Below are 15,895 nucleotides of genomic sequence, written 5' to 3'. Positions count from 1 at the left end.
CCGCTCGGACGCTCGTGGTAGGCTACTGGAGAGGTGGGCGCACGCGGCCGGCCTCTGTTTGTTAAATAGAGGTTCGGTTGCGACGTGCGTGCGGTGGCAGGGCGAGTCTATTGTGGACGTTACGTTCGCAAGCCCGGCCATCGCACGCCGTATCCGCGACTGGAGAGTTTTGGAGGGGGCGGAGACGCTGTCAGATCACCAATATATTCGGTTTGATCTCTCCGCCCGTTCCGCAGTCGCGGACGTCCACGGGGACTACCCCCGTGGTGCGTCCCGGTCATTCCCCAAGTGGGCACTGAAGCGCCTGAATAAGGAGCTCCTGATGGAAGCCCCTACGGTGGCGGCGTGGGCGCCCATGCGTCCACACCCGGTCGAGGTCGAGGGAGAGGCAGGATGGTTCCGGGACACGATGCGTCGCATCTGTGATGCGTCGATGCCCCGGATCGGCCCTCGACTTCCTAATCGCCAGGCGTACTGGTGGTCGCCCGAAATTGCGCAACTCCGCGTGAAGTGCGTTCGGGCGAGGCGCGAGTGCGCCAGGCATCGCCGCCGCCGCTCCCGCTATGGACGCGCAGCCGGAATACGACGGCGAAGTCCCTGCTGAGGTGCCCCGTATAACGGGGGCGGAGCTCCGTGTGGCCGTGCGCAAAATGTGTGCGAAGGACACTGCACCCGGCCCGGACGGCGTCCATGGCCGGGTTTGGGCCTTGGCTCTTGGTGCCCTAGGGGACCGACTCTTGAGGCTTTACAACTCCTGCCTCGAGTCGGGACGGTTTCCTTCATCGTGGAGGACGGGCAGACTCGTGCTGTTGAGAAAGGAAGGGCGCCCGGCGGATACTGCCGCCGGGTACCGTCCCATCGTGTTGCTGGATGAGGTGGGCAAGCTGCTGGAACGCATTCTGGCGGCCCGCATCATCCAGCATCTGGTCAGGGTGGGACCCGATCTGTCGGCGGAGCAGTATGGCTTCCGAGAGGGCCGCTCAACGGTAGACGCGATCCTTCGCGTGCGGGCCCTCTCGGAGGAGGCCGTCCCCAGGGGTGGGGTGGCTTTGGCGGTGTCGCTCGACATCGCCAATGCGTTTAACACCCTGCCCTGGTCCGTGATAAGGGGGGCGCTGGAACGACATGGAGTGCCTCCCTACCTTCGCCGGCTGGTGGGTTCCTACTTGGAGGACAGATCGGTCACGTGTACCGGACACGGACCGGTTCCCGGTCGTGCGCGGTGTTCCACAGGGGTCGGTGCTCGGCCCCCTTTTGTGGAATATCGGGTATGACTGGGTGCTGAGAGGTGCCCTCCTCCCGGGCCTGAGCGTAATCTGTTACGCAGACGACACGTTGGTCGTGGCCCGGGGGGGTAGTTTTGCTGAGTCTGCCCGTCTTGCTACCGCTGGGGTGGCGCATGTCGTCGGCAAAATCAGGAGATTGGGCCTCGACGTGGCGCTCAGTAAATCCGAGGCCATGTGGTTCCCGGCCCCGGAGAGTGCCACCTGTCGATGCCCATATCGTGGTTGGAGGCGTCCGTATCGGGGTCGGGGTGCAGTTTAAGTACCTCGGCCTCATCCTGGACAGTCGTTGGACCTTTCGTGCTCACTTTCAGAGCCTGGTCCCTCGTTTGTTGGGGGTGGCCGGCGCGTTAAGCCGGCTTCTGCCCAACGTCGGGGGGCCTGACCAGGTGATGCGCCGTCTCTATACGGGGGTGGTGCGATCAATGGCCCTATACGGGGCACCTGTGTGGGGCCAGTCCCTGACCGCGGGGGTGGCGAAGCTGCTGCAACGGCCGCAACGCACCATCGCGGTCAGGGTCATCCGTGGTTATCGCACCATCTCCTTTGAGGCGGCGTGTGTACTGGCTGGGACGCCGCCTTGGGTTCTGGAAGCGGAGGCGCTCGCCGCTGACTATCAGTGGCGGGCTGACCTTCGTGCCCGGGACGTGGCGCGTCCCAGCCCCAGTGTGTTCAGAGCGCGGAGGGCCCAATCTCGGCGGTCCGTGCTGGAGTCATGGTCCAGACGGCTGGCTGATCCTTCGGCTGGTCGTAGGACCGTCGAGGCGATTCGCCCGGTCCTTGTGGATTGGGTGAATCGTGACAGAGGACGCCTCACTTTCCGGCTCACGCAGGTGCTCACTGGGCATGGTTGCTTCGGTGAGTTCCTGCACCGGATCACAGCCGAGCCGACGGCAGAGTGCCACCATTGTGGTTGCGACTTGGACACGGCAGAGCATACGCTCGTCGCCTGCCCCGCATGGGAGGGGTGGCGCCGTGTCCTCGTCGCAAAAGTAGGAAACGACTTGTCGTTGCCGAGTGTTGTGGCATCGGTGCTCGGCGACGACGAGTCGTGGAAGGCGATGCTCGACTTCTGCGAGTGCACCATCTCGCAGAAGGAGGCGGCGGGGCGCGTGAGAGACGCGCAAGCCCGCCGCCGTCGGGCGGGGGCCAGGGAGGCGGATCTCGCCCAAGCCCTGGCCCTCTAAGGGTTTCGGGTCCCCTTCACATGTCGGTCTGGGGACAGGAGGTTTTAGTCAGTTCGACTCCGACATACCCCGCCCTTCATCCCCAGGGGAGGGCGGAAGTCCGGCGATTTCCTCCTGACCAAAAAAAAAAAAAAAAAGTAATTAAAAGTAGTTGTGGTTCCGATCCGGTGGTAGATTCTGCGAAGCACTGTTCTTGCTAAGGCTAGGGCTGCTCTTGTTAGCAACTCTCTCAGGTTGAGTCCCGTGAGTTCACCTAGCAGTCAGTGCGTTGCTGGAATAGTCCCTTACACTACGAGCTGTGGGAATTGAACACCGGCCCAGTCGCATCACTCGACACGATACACCGAGCGTCTTATCCTTTAGGCCACGACGACTTGAAAAGTATTAATACAGGTGTGTATAAAATTTTGTTTTGCATTCCTCTATGCAGTTTGTTTAGTACATAAATAACAACAATCATAGTAATGATATGTATTGAATAAAGATTATACAATTTTAACCGTTAGTCATCAATGTTTTCTCTGCTTATTTCTTATCTTATTCTATTATCTGATTCCGGTTCGGCTATCTGTCGAGTTTGTACTATGAGTAGTTAGCGATAGAGCAAATGATGAACTTTAGAATTGAGGAAAGAGTGCTCTTTTTTGTATGTAGTCGGTTAAAATTTGAATTTAATCAGTTAGTTCTCAAAGATATAATATGCTTATATGTAACATAGGACTCGAACTCGTATTGTATCGTAAAAACTGAGACTTAATACACAGGTCTGAAGATGGGCGGCGGCATGAACGTGGTTGATGTCCACGGGCTCCGGTGACCATTTAACACCAGGTGGGCCGTGAGCTCATCCACCGATCTAACAAAAAATTAATAAGAATTAGGAATCAATGAACTGCTAATTATACACAAATTTAAATGTACCTACTAAACAATAAAGTCCATACTATTATGTGGTATGTACTGTGATCTAATTTACGTCGTAAAACTATCGCAAGAAACATTTTAAATCAGTTTTCCTCGGTTGACTCACCGGACTCCTATTAGATAACACGAATGAAATTATATATAAAAGGTAATTGATGGCAATCGTGTTCATATTTACAAGACTTTCTCTTATTTTTATTTATTATTAGGAAAAGCTTTATCGAATTCTAAGTACTACGGCGTGGGCGCGCGGGTTTTTTAATTGACTAAAGCAGTCTTTCTCAAAGTGGGCGATAACGCCCCCTGGGGGGCGTTTGAAACCTAGAGGGGGGCGTTAAGGGGCCCAGGAAAAAATGGGGGGCGTTGATGTGGGGGTTAGGGGGGCGCTGTAAAATTTGTAATTTCATTTATTTTATAGTATTTTCAATTTTACTAAAATTAAAACTCACCTACTACACAATAACGAATAATTAGTTTATATTCCTACCCTGTATGATGTTATAAAAACTTAAAATAATTAACAGATTTCGTAGGATAGCCCCACACACCGTACGCAATCAAGTTGTAACAAGTTTCTGTGGAACATGATCAATGATAGTTAAAAAATTAGAGCAATTTTACCTTAATTACATTGCACCAGAAATTATTTTAAACATTAGAAAAAAAAAACTACCATGCAGAGTTTTAAAATATTACACATACGTAAACTAACACAAATTGAGGTTTTCTTTACTTTCTTTCTTGTTTTTAACATAAGGGCATTTTAAAGCATTTTCCTAGCATTTTATAAGAAATTACTGATGTAAGAATCATAATTTTTATATAAAATGGAAATGCGTATATAATTATTGTTCAAAAACTTGTCTTAGATTATTATTTTTTACAATTTACCTATTACCGTCCAATGTCAAATAGTATAGTTATAGTAAGCCTAAACAGCTCACTTATTGTAAACATTGTTTACTATTTTATTTCTATATAATAATAGGTTGGGGAAAAAGTTTCTTCGCATTTTTTAAGAAAATTCACAACATTTTTTAATATAGCTTATTCACATTTAACTAAAGTATGTCGGTACCATTTTGTTCGATAACTTTTTGCCATCTTGTAGGTAGGGACATGATCCCATTGCTATAGAAATTTTGGGGCTTCTGATCAAAATACCGCGACAATTGGTTTTGGCAGTCCTCTCGTGATGTTAACCTGACACTGCCTAAATAATTCTGAAGAGACCGAAACAGGTAGAAATCTGAAGGTGCAAGGTCAGAACTATATGGCGGATGCATTAACACCTCCCAGCCAAGCTCTCTTAATTTTTGCTGAGTGGCTAAAGATGTGTGAGGTCTAGCGTTATCGTGATGAAAAACCACACCCCTTCTGTTGATTAATTCCGGCCGCTTTCTCTCAACTTCTTGCTTGAATCTCATCAGTTGTTCGCAGTAGAGTTCAGAATTGATCGTCCTGCCTGGTGGTAACAGCTCATAATGTATAATGCCCTTCCAATCCCACCACACACACACAGCATCACCTTGCTGCGAGTTAACCCGGGTTTCGCCAGAGTCTGTGAAGCCTGACCGGCCTTTGACCACAACCTTTCTCGTACGTTCTTGTCGTACGTGATCCACTTTTCATCACCAGTTATTAGCTTCTTCAAAAATGGTTCGGTTTCATTACGTCGTAATAAAGAATCACAAATGAGTACACGGTTCATTAGGTTTCTTTCAGTGAGCTTTTTTATGGAACCCAGTTTTTTTCAAATGTGCCATAACTATTTTGTGGCCAATTCCCAGTTCTTCAGTTACGTTGTAACTACTGATATGCCGATCTTGCCCCACTTTTTCAAAAATGGCATCGATTTTATCCGTAATAAGGCGACCAGAGCGACGTGCATTTTTGACATCAAAATTTCCGGATTGAAAACGCTTAAACCAAATTTGTGCTACTCTCACAGACACAGCACTAGGTCCATAAACATCGCAATTTTTTTCACGGCTTGCGTTGCTTTTTTACCTTTTTTGTAGTAAAATTTTAAAATGTATCGGATATTTTCATTAGATTCACTCATCTTGACAGTACGAAAAATAAATAAAAATCACACATCTTCCTAATTTTAATTTAGAATTGTCTTCTTTCGAATTTAAACTTTTAATGATACCAAAACCAGCCAGATACAAACAGTATAGCCAAAGAGATTTTATTACAAGTTCATACATTTTTAAGCTATTGCATAGCTTTTATCGCGGGCCTTGAGCGCGGCGACCGAATCATGAAATTCCGTAACGAAAAAAACCTAACACACCTCACTCCGCCTACCATGTAGGGGGACAGTTAAGGTTTTGCCTTTATTAAGGTTTAATATAGCGTGGTCTTATTTTATTATTGTTTTAATTTTAAATTATGATTGTCAGAGCTCATGAAAAGGCAAAGGGGGGAAAGTGAAGCGTTTAGTGTGGAGCACATCTCTCCCATCACTCTCCCCCTCGGGATGCCGGACTGGCGGTCGTCGGCGCCACGACCACCAGCCCTCTCGGTCGGCAGGCTGTCCGAAGCCCGCCTAGATGGCGCCGGTTAGAATGGTCTATCCTACGGAATACCCCGCTGGGTCAGAACCAGGGTGGGTTGGGGATAGCCGGCCTTCCATCACCCGGATACTCATACGTAAAACGTATGCAGAGCAGCTTGCACGTCGTCTTCTTAGGCCCCCTTCGCCGGTCCCCAGGCCGACATGTGAGGGAGACCCGAAACACTTAGAGGGCCAGGGCTTATGCGAGATCCGCCTCCCTGGACTCCGCTCGACGGGGGCGGGCCTGTGCATCTCCCACGCGCCCCGCTGCTTCCTTTTACGAGATGGTGCACTCGCAGAAGTCGAGCATCGCCTTCCACGACTCGTCGTCACCGAGCATCGATGCCAGAACACTCGGCAACGACAAGTCGTTTCCTATTTTTGCGACCAGGACACGCCGCCACCCCTTCCATGCGGGGCAGGCGACGAGCGTATGCTTTGCCGTGTCCAAGTCGCAACCACAATGGTGGCACTCTGCCGTCGGCTCGGCTCCGAACCGGTGTAGGAACTCACCGAAGCAACCATGCCCAGTGAGTACCTGGGTGAGCCGGAAAGTGAGGCGTCCTCTGTCACGATTCACCCAATTCACAAGAACCGGGCGAATCGCCTCGACGGTCCTACGACCAGCCGAAGGATCGGCCAGCCACCTGGACCATGACTCCAGCACGGACCGCCGAGATTGGGCCCTCCGTGCTCTGACCACACTGGGGCTGGGACGCGCCACGCCCCGGGCACGAAGGTTAGCCCACCACTGATAGTCAGCGGCGAGCGCCTCCGCCTCCAGGACCCAAGGCGTCGTCCCAGCCAGTACACACGCTGCCTCGAAAGAGATGGTGCGATAAACACGGATGATCCTTACCGCGATGGTGAGTTGCGGCCTTTGCAGTAACTTCGCTACCCCCATGGCCAGTGACTGGGCCCACGCGGGCGCCTCGTATAAGGCCATTGGCCGCACCACCTCCGTATAGAGACGGCGCGTCACCTGGTCAGGCCCCCCGATGTTGGGAAGAAGCCGGCTTAACGCGCCGGCCACGCCCAACAAACGAGGGACCAGGTTCTGAAAGTGAACACGGAAGGTCCAACGACTGTCCAGAATGAGGCTGAGGTACTTCAACTGCACCCCGACCCGATACGGACGCCTCCAACGGCGATATGGGCATCGACAGGTGGCACTCTCCGGGGTCTGTAGAACCACATGGCCTCGGATTTACTGAGTGTCACGTCGAGGCCCAATCTCCTCATTTTACCGACTCAGCAAGGTGAGTCGAGACTGAGCTTGAATGTTGCGTGCGTGTCGTGCGTAGTCCATGTGATGCAGACCTGCCACGCCGGAGATGTGTGACCCCAAGCGTTGATGATCCGGTCGTGGGTTGCGATGAACTGTAGCGGCGTGATAAGGCAGTGAAGTTGCGTGCCGTAGGACCAGGAAGCGCGGTGAGTCGGCTGCGATGGTCCTGTTAAGGCTGCGATGCTGGTTTGCTGTGGGACGACTGTCGATGACGTGCTTTTATCTGCGAGAATGCGGGGATTGTGGTAGCCGAAATTCTTGATGCGCTGATGATGAATCAGAAGATTGCATATCACGTCGGGGTCACCAGTTTGTAGGAATATACGACAAAAGGAAGATCTTCCACCGAGCGGGTGATATTTGCTCGGTAGACCGACGGTCCGAATGTTGTTGTTCGGAACTTGTATATATGCGCTTTATCTTGAAAATGTCGTAAGCGAGATTCAGGCATCTGTCAATTATCTTGCGTTGTGTGATGGCTACCGCTACAAGTTATTATTGTTAGTAGTATTATTTACTAGTCGAAATATAAATTTTTAATTATCTTATGATGAGAATCTTATATTAATGAGAAAGATATTCAACAAAAATAGTTTCGTTCTAATAAATTAGCATAGTAATAGTACAGTGAACTAGCAATTTATTTTGGTGATTCTGAATTTAAACAAACATATTGATGAGAAAAATTCATTTTTACTTTGCAAATTTGTAAATACACGCTCTATAGCAATGTATGGACATATAATGATATGAAGAAACTATAACAGCATCTACAAATACATAATTATGTACTACGTGGTACTACATTTACTAAAATTAATACAACATTTATTAATTAAATTAATGAAATTGTGGTTGTGCAGGACGAAATAGGGTTTTAATAGTTTTATCAAACAAATAGATTTAATAATATAGTTGATAAGTAATTACGTAACAAAAATGTATAATCTTAAATTATTTAATATGCAATATGTTAGTGTATCAGATCAGAGAATGTGAATAGACCAATAGGAACAATTCGTGGAGCGCTTTCACTACGGTAACATACAGATCAAGGGACTCTCCGAAAGTGACGCGTCGATAGCGCGTCGCGAGATGGGGTACTGAAATAAATATAAAAGGATGGCCATTTATAGGCAAAAACAGTTCCCAGTGAATCTTCGACAAAGAACCATCAGCAAGATAGAAACAGTTCTCAGCAGATCATCAAGACAGAAACAGTTCTCAGCAGATCATCAAGACAGAAACAGTTCCCAGTGAATCTTCGACAAAGAAACATCAGCAAGACAGAAACAGTTACCAGCAGTTCTCCAATAGTACAGTTATCAGAAAACCACCAGTGAATCAGCTACCAGTGAACCAGACAGTTACCTGTGAAACCTCGCTACAGAAGCCGAAACCCATCGAAAGAAACAGCCGTCTTCTACCAGCGCACAAACAGACAGCAAAAAATATTATTACACGACTCGGAAACAGCCCTACAGACCGGGTCGTGTACAGTGGTTTTAAAGTGTTAGGGGTGTATAAAAAATGGGGGGCGCTGAAAAATAATTGATTTTCAAAGGGGGCGGTAAAAGAAATAAGTTTGATAATCACTGGACTAAAGTATATAATATTATTATTTACATTTGTCGCTCAGTAGTGATAAGTACTAGTTTTCTTTATGTTATTGTCATATTTGTTTTGTAAATAAAATTTAAAAATCGTCGTGGCCTTAAGGATAGTACGTACGGTGCATTCATATCGAGCGATGCAATTTCAACCAATACTTTTGACTTTGAAAACAGTATACTGTATATTTACACTTCTTTATTGATCGAAAATCTTTAGTTCCGTCATGTGTCATTTACTTTTGACAGAGTCAAATGTGTTCCGATTTTATAATGATCATCATTGTACTCTCAGTTTAGTCTCGTATATAATACAACTACTGGCTGGCTTAAAATTTTTACTAATCCATTCCAAATGTTTACTTCACTTTACGTATTAATAAATGATATTGCTATTATGATATCGTTACGGAATTGCACCCACATAAGTGAGCATACCTTTCCATGGCGCTTACTGTTTTTGTTTTTTGCATTACAAGCATTCCCTGATTTCTGGTTTTGGGGGATCTCGTGTAGGGTTATGCGTCATTTGAGAGGGATTGAATAAAAACGCTCGTTTGTCTCTCGTTGTCGAGAGAGAAAAAAACTGGACGTTGGAAATAATTATATGTATCATTACGTTATTAGCATGACGCTCATAGTACAGAAAATATTTGTGGTTTAATTTTAAATTCCGTTTCTTAAATAAAGCTCTATTAACATTTAAGTAATCATCGATAAAAGTATAATCTATATCTATACTAATATTATAAAGAGGAAAGATTTGTTTGTTTGTTTGTTTCGAATAGGCTCCGAAACTACTGGACCGATTTGAAAAATTATTTTTCCATTAGAAGCCGACATTGTCCCTGATGAACATAGGCTACTTTTTTTTAATTTTTTTTTTTTTTGGTTTCATGTGTGTTTTAATGTTTCCGAAGCGAAGCGAGGGCGGGTCGCTAGTCATCGATAAAAGTATATATTGATGGTGGGGCTTGTACCCGCCTGTTTTCACCATGTGATCACTTAAAATCAAGAATGGCTACCTAACTTAGCCAGAAAAATTTTGCTAAACAAGAAATTCCTACCGAATGATAAAAAACTTTATCACTAAATATTAAAGATGAGATATATACGGTACAATAAAAAGTCCCCGCTGTGTTTATCTGTAAGATAGATTTGATCGATAGTATTGTGATAGGTTAGTTTAAAAAAATGGAATTTAAGTACATAATAAAAATGTTTTATTACAAAATACTATCGACCGTCACAGAACTACATATATACCTGCTTCTATACATATTTTTGAAGTTTACTTCTAAATACTTCAAGTATGAAAGAGATCGCTTTTAGCCATAATACCGATGGTTGCACTTGGCTTTTACTGGTGGTAGGACCTCTTTTGAGTCCGCGCGGGTGGGTACCACCACCCTGCCTATTTCTGCCGTGAAGCAGTAATGCGTTTCGGTTTGAGGGATGGGGCAGCCGTTGTAACTATACTTGAGACCTTAGAACTTATATCTCAAGGTGGGTGGCGCATTTACGTTCTAGATGTCTATGGGCTCCAGTAACCACTTAACACCAGGTGGGCTGTGAGCTCCTCCACCCATCTAAGCAATAAATAAAAAAAATGCTTATCTTTCTTTTTCTGTATATCTGTATTTGTCAAAATACAATTTATTTCTTATTTTTATTGACGTACATTGTTAACATGAGTTTGAATTATCGTGGAACACGTCTACATATTAAGTTATAACGCAACCGGATTCTAGCTTCTTCGAAAAACCAACACTGAGTGATTTAATCGAAGGTATCAAATAAATCACAATAAACGACATACGTAAACAAAAACTTTAAAAGGTGCCAACATTTTACTTAGATCACAATAAACAAGGCTGGAAATTCCTAAATTCCGTTGCCTTAACGCATAACGGTTTTCCGAATTTAAAAACGTAAATGACACAGCGCGAAAATAACAATTTCCCGAAGCCCGCGTTATCTGTGCTGACAGATTCTGATGCTATATTTCATTTTTACTTGGAAGGAAATCATAACTAATACATTTAATATATCGAGGATAGTTTCGTGTGAAATTGTTTATAGAACTTGGTTTTTTTTTAGTATGCGTAAGATTTAGAAGTTTTTTTTTTGTGAAATTACACTACACGCCACAAATCAATGTGCGTAACCGCATAAGTTCGTACCGAGAATTATTAGTATTTTGGGATCAACTTCAATAGAGTCATAAATATCTTCACTCATTCACAATCTACAGATTAAAAAAAATAATTAGGTATTTATTAGAATACGCTCGCGATCATCAAAGGACGCTGCGCCTTAGTTATAAATAAATAGCTTTAGTTTGTTGAAAGTTAAAAATATTTTAGTGTTGTTTTGTAATTCTAAATTTGTAATTCGGTGTGTGTTAAAAACGTACTTAAAACGATATGAATTTGTCATCGAAACACGAAAAATATTAAAATCTTCGGAAAATCATATTAGGTTAGTTCAGTTTAGTTTTTACTAACAATCACGCCACGTTAACTGGTCCCGTGGTAAGTTCGTAAAGAACTTGTGTTACAGGTACCAGATAGCGGTAATAAATGTAAGATTTTTATTATACACATACATATATTTAATATACATCCATAACCCTGGAAAAGACATTTATATTTATCATACAAAGGGAAGATTCCCTTGGCGGGATTCGAACCCGCGAACCCCTTGTGTAGTGACCATGTCACTTAACACTACACCAGACGGCCGTTAATTATTAGGTTAGTTTTTTTATTTTTATATTCAAGCATTTTGATTTAGCAAAAATTCCGCTGGGATGCATAAATTAGTCTCCTGTAGACACGGGTGATCCTGCCACAAGGCTTCGTGTTAGATTGGATGTACATATTATTATAATAAGAACCAAAACCAATGAAAACCAAAGTATTTGGTAATGATTATTACGATAACAATAATTACTTAGGCTATAAACGTTTCACTATTTTCCACTCCCGTGAGTACTTTATTGTGGTTTTAGCTTCGAGAACGATATATTTATAGCATTTAGGTAAGTTATTCATTTGTTTTTAAATCATCGTCATCAGTTTAAAGACGTCTAGGATGACCGCGACCTCTAGCAGATCCTTTGAGTTCTTAAACATACAAATATATTAGTTTACCGGTCACTCTGGACCTGGTAAAGTGGTTATCAGAGCTTATGGACATCACAACATGAATTCCGCCAACAACATTGTGCGCGATCGTGGTACCTAACCAGGCACGATACACCTAACCACCAGTATACGTGGTTTTATTTACGTATTTTGTCATGATTTCGAAAAAATATATACGTTATTTAGTTCTGTGAATGGTTATTTTAGCTAGCTGCCTAACCAAATCTGATGAATCAACGTCGGTCGACCCCAACGCCGACGTGGAAGCCACGATGTGAACGATTCTCAAAGGACGCCAATGACGTGGAAAAAGATTAAATTGACAACAAACCATTGTCTATATATGTATATATATAAATGAATTGCTGTTCGTTAGTCACGCTAAAACTCGAGAACAGCTGGACCGATTTGGCTAATTTTTATTTTGAATTACTTGTGGAAGTCCAGAGAAGATTTAAAAGGTAGATAAATTAATGAAAATGTTCGGAATTAAATAATAATAATAACAATTTTTTTTCCTTTGATGTGTCCCCCGTCGGACGAATTCCTTTTGTTTGTTTTAAGTTTATTTTATACAAAAACCTTAGGTAAAGACCTAAATAAAAGTATTTATCGATTGCGGCACTACGAAGTCTGCCGGGTCAGCTAGTCACTTATAATAATAATATAATGATTTGTTCGATTATTATTCAGAAACTACAGGTTCTTCAGAACTTTCAGCCCTGTACTCATAACTGATATTTTCCTCATCTACCGCCAGAATACGAAATATAAAATGACACATTCAATGCAATTCGCTTGTACTTGCTCCCTATGTTTCCATTGGTAATCTATATATTAATACGTGAAGCAAAAACTTTGTATCCCTTTTTACGAAAATTGCGCGGACGGAGGAGTATGAAATTTTCCACACTTATAGAGAATATAGAGAAGAAGTGCACAATGCTAATATATTTTTTAAATAATGCATAAAAGATTCATTAAATCAATAAAGAAAACATTACACACACTACATACCGTGTATTTGACGCACACACGCATGCATACTATTTATTGTCATACTTTTGTTCTTGGCGTCTGTTGTAAAATTGAGAATAGATTAAATATTGTTTGCCTTTGTTAATATTTTTTATAGTGTAGTCTTGGCGAAATTTTTGACTATAGAAGTATTTAATACAATCATATTAGTGTACAAACTTACAATTCCAATTAATTAAAGTCGAATTTCGACTACTGTGGGACCTCTAGTTTAGTTAGAGACTTGATATACATCTGTTACGTAAAATTAAAATATATCATGATAAGATTTGATGCAAGGGACATTATCTCCAATGACAGCGTGGTTTAACTGATTGTGTCACACTTTTAAATGGAGCCATGTTGTTGAAATGAAGTGGCATCATGCGAAAGTCATTTGCATCTGTTGATAAAATTCTTGAGAAATTACCTCATTTCGTTTCAATTGGTTACGTGTAGTATGTGAGTTGCTGTAATGATAGACTACTGAAAATCTTGTACACACGTAGTCGGCATAGCCTGTTCAGTAAACATGGAGAATCTTCGCTGAATTATTGAAAAAACTTAATGGCGTCTATAGGTTGTGTTAATTACGTAACGGTGATCTTAGCTCGTGAATATTAACACTTGTCTTGAAATGTGGAACGAAGACTCAAGGTTTCGCATGTTTTTTTTTTCTCGATAAAGATATAAGAAGGGGCATGGAATTATTGTCAAACATCCATCTCCAGAGTTGTTATTAAACGTGCTCATTTAATGTTATGAAAAATGGTAATATGGTTTTTTTTATTGCCTTTGTAATACGGCCCACCTGATGGTCAGTGGTTAAATCACCGTTATTACACATTACACTAAATAGACAAAATAAAACAAATCATACAACTTCACTCCTCGCTTTCCCGCGAAAAAGTCTCGGGCACAAAACCAAAGTGCTGGTTTTTTGTTTTATAAAATTCCTCCATTGCACACGCAAAGGAATAATATTATTATATCGTGTAGTCTGAGAACTATTTACAGCTTAGGTACAGTATTTACAGCTTCGTTCGAATTGTAAATAATCTTGAACGCTTGGAATCTCTGGGTCTACGAAGAGGTTTTAATGCTGTTTGTAGTTTGTGCTGTGTTTCATGGAGAGTGCTATGAGGAATTGGTTGTGATGATCTCTTCATCTTTTTTTTTTCATTACGCCAACTACCTTCAGAGCAAAGAGCCACTAGAGGCTTGCCTGTGGACGCAGCATAGCCGGCTGTTTGAAGGCATATGGCGTTTTCAGATGAATTGCTGGTATTGAAGGTCACACTTTTAAAGGGGATGTACTTCAAGCGCTGGTATAAATGCGTAGCTTTAAGATCAATCAATTATGAGTAAGTTATGACGATCGATCCGCTGGGGATCAAAATTTTACATCATTAGAAAAATCTCTAACTAAATGTATGAAAATTGTAAGAGGGGGATTCTGTTTATAATCATGTCAAATGTAAATCGAATTGTCACGTCTGTGTATTTACTAATCAGTGGTATTTCGGGCACGTGCTCAAAGGCAAGTAAGCGGTTGCGTCTAAATATGACTCATGGGTACGATGTGTGTGTATTTCAACTCAGATTACATCAATTTAGTAAGCATTCGAGTCATGAGTCATCTGTCGCGCTTAATAATATTTACACCTATAAAGGTTTGAAATGATTTTAATTTTGTATTTTTTTAAATAGTCATTTTACGGGGCTTAATATGTTAGTTATGCTTGGGCGTGACCTCATAAACCACAATGTGAATGGCCCGGTCTACTTTGAGACATTGAAGCGTCAACCGGAGATAGGGTATCTTGTGAGCCCACACGGGTAGGTACTAGGGCGGGGCAACCGTTGTATTATACAACAAAAACTTAGAATTCATGTTTTAAGGTGAGCGATGGTATTAACGTTGTTGATGTCCATGGTCTGCAGCCTAACCACATAATAATATCAGACCGTCAGCTCGTCGTTCGTAGCTCACTATTTCTGCACATTCATGGAACAGTACATACATACGTATAAAATGAAAATACTGATAAAGGATTTCACGTAAAATATGATTCAAAAATTTCGACGCTACGATGTCGCGAAGAATGATTAGCCTACTAGTTTACTTAGAATTTTTGAGGAAATGCAACTGAAGGAGGAAGGAAAACTGGTACATATAATGGATTCCCTTTCTTTCTTATAATATAAAGTGTATTTGTAAGTTTGAAATAAAGTCTATTCTCTCTCTCTCTATAATAAAATAAAACAAAAGAGAACATTTCATACGTAAATTGAATCTAAATACTAGATCTAAGTATTCGAGATTATGGTCGAAATTCTATCTGAAGGCTATCTGAAGACTAGCCTAGATGGCGCCGGTTAGAGTGAGTTATCCTACGGAATACCCCGCTGGGTCAGAACCAGCGTGGGTCGAGGATAGCCGGCCTTCCATCACCCAGATGCTCTTGCGTAAAACGCGTGCAGAGCAGCTTGCACGTCGACTTCTTAGGCCCCCCTCGTCGGTCCCCAGACCGACATGTGAGGAGGACCCGAAACACTTAGAGGGCCAGGGCTTGGCCGAGATTCGCCTCCCTGACCCCCGCTCGACGGCGCGGCGGCGGGATTGTGCGTCTCTAACGCGCCCCGCCGCCTCCTTCTGCAAGATGCTGCACTCACAGAAGTCGAGCATCGCCTTTCACGACTCATCGTCAGCAATGTCACGGACGAATCTAGTCGGTATATTTTCATTTTTATTAATATCATTATTATATTTATAAAAATATTATCTTTATGATAATGGAAGCTCACAATTCTGAAAGGATCATAGTTGTTGAATATAATCATAAATCGATTTAAGCTTGCTAATATAAGTAT

General features: G+C 43.2%; 1 long non-coding RNA gene across 1 annotated transcript; it reads left to right on the top strand.

The window, feature by feature from the left end:
• Positions 1-10,836: 10,836 nt before the first annotated feature.
• LOC134201845 (uncharacterized) lies at positions 10,837-12,513 on the top strand. The gene is made up of 2 exons (XR_009977106.1): positions 10,837-11,336; positions 12,212-12,513. It is a non-coding gene; the product is annotated as an uncharacterized LOC134201845 (long non-coding RNA).
• Positions 12,514-15,895: the final 3,382 nt, after the last annotated feature.

Source organism: Bombyx mori, chromosome 4 (assembly GCF_030269925.1).
Source record: "Bombyx mori chromosome 4, ASM3026992v2".
Lineage (NCBI taxonomy): Eukaryota > Metazoa > Arthropoda > Insecta > Lepidoptera > Bombycidae > Bombyx > Bombyx mori.
Note: the sequence above shows the minus strand (reverse complement) of the source record. Positions and strands in the feature narration are given on the sequence as shown.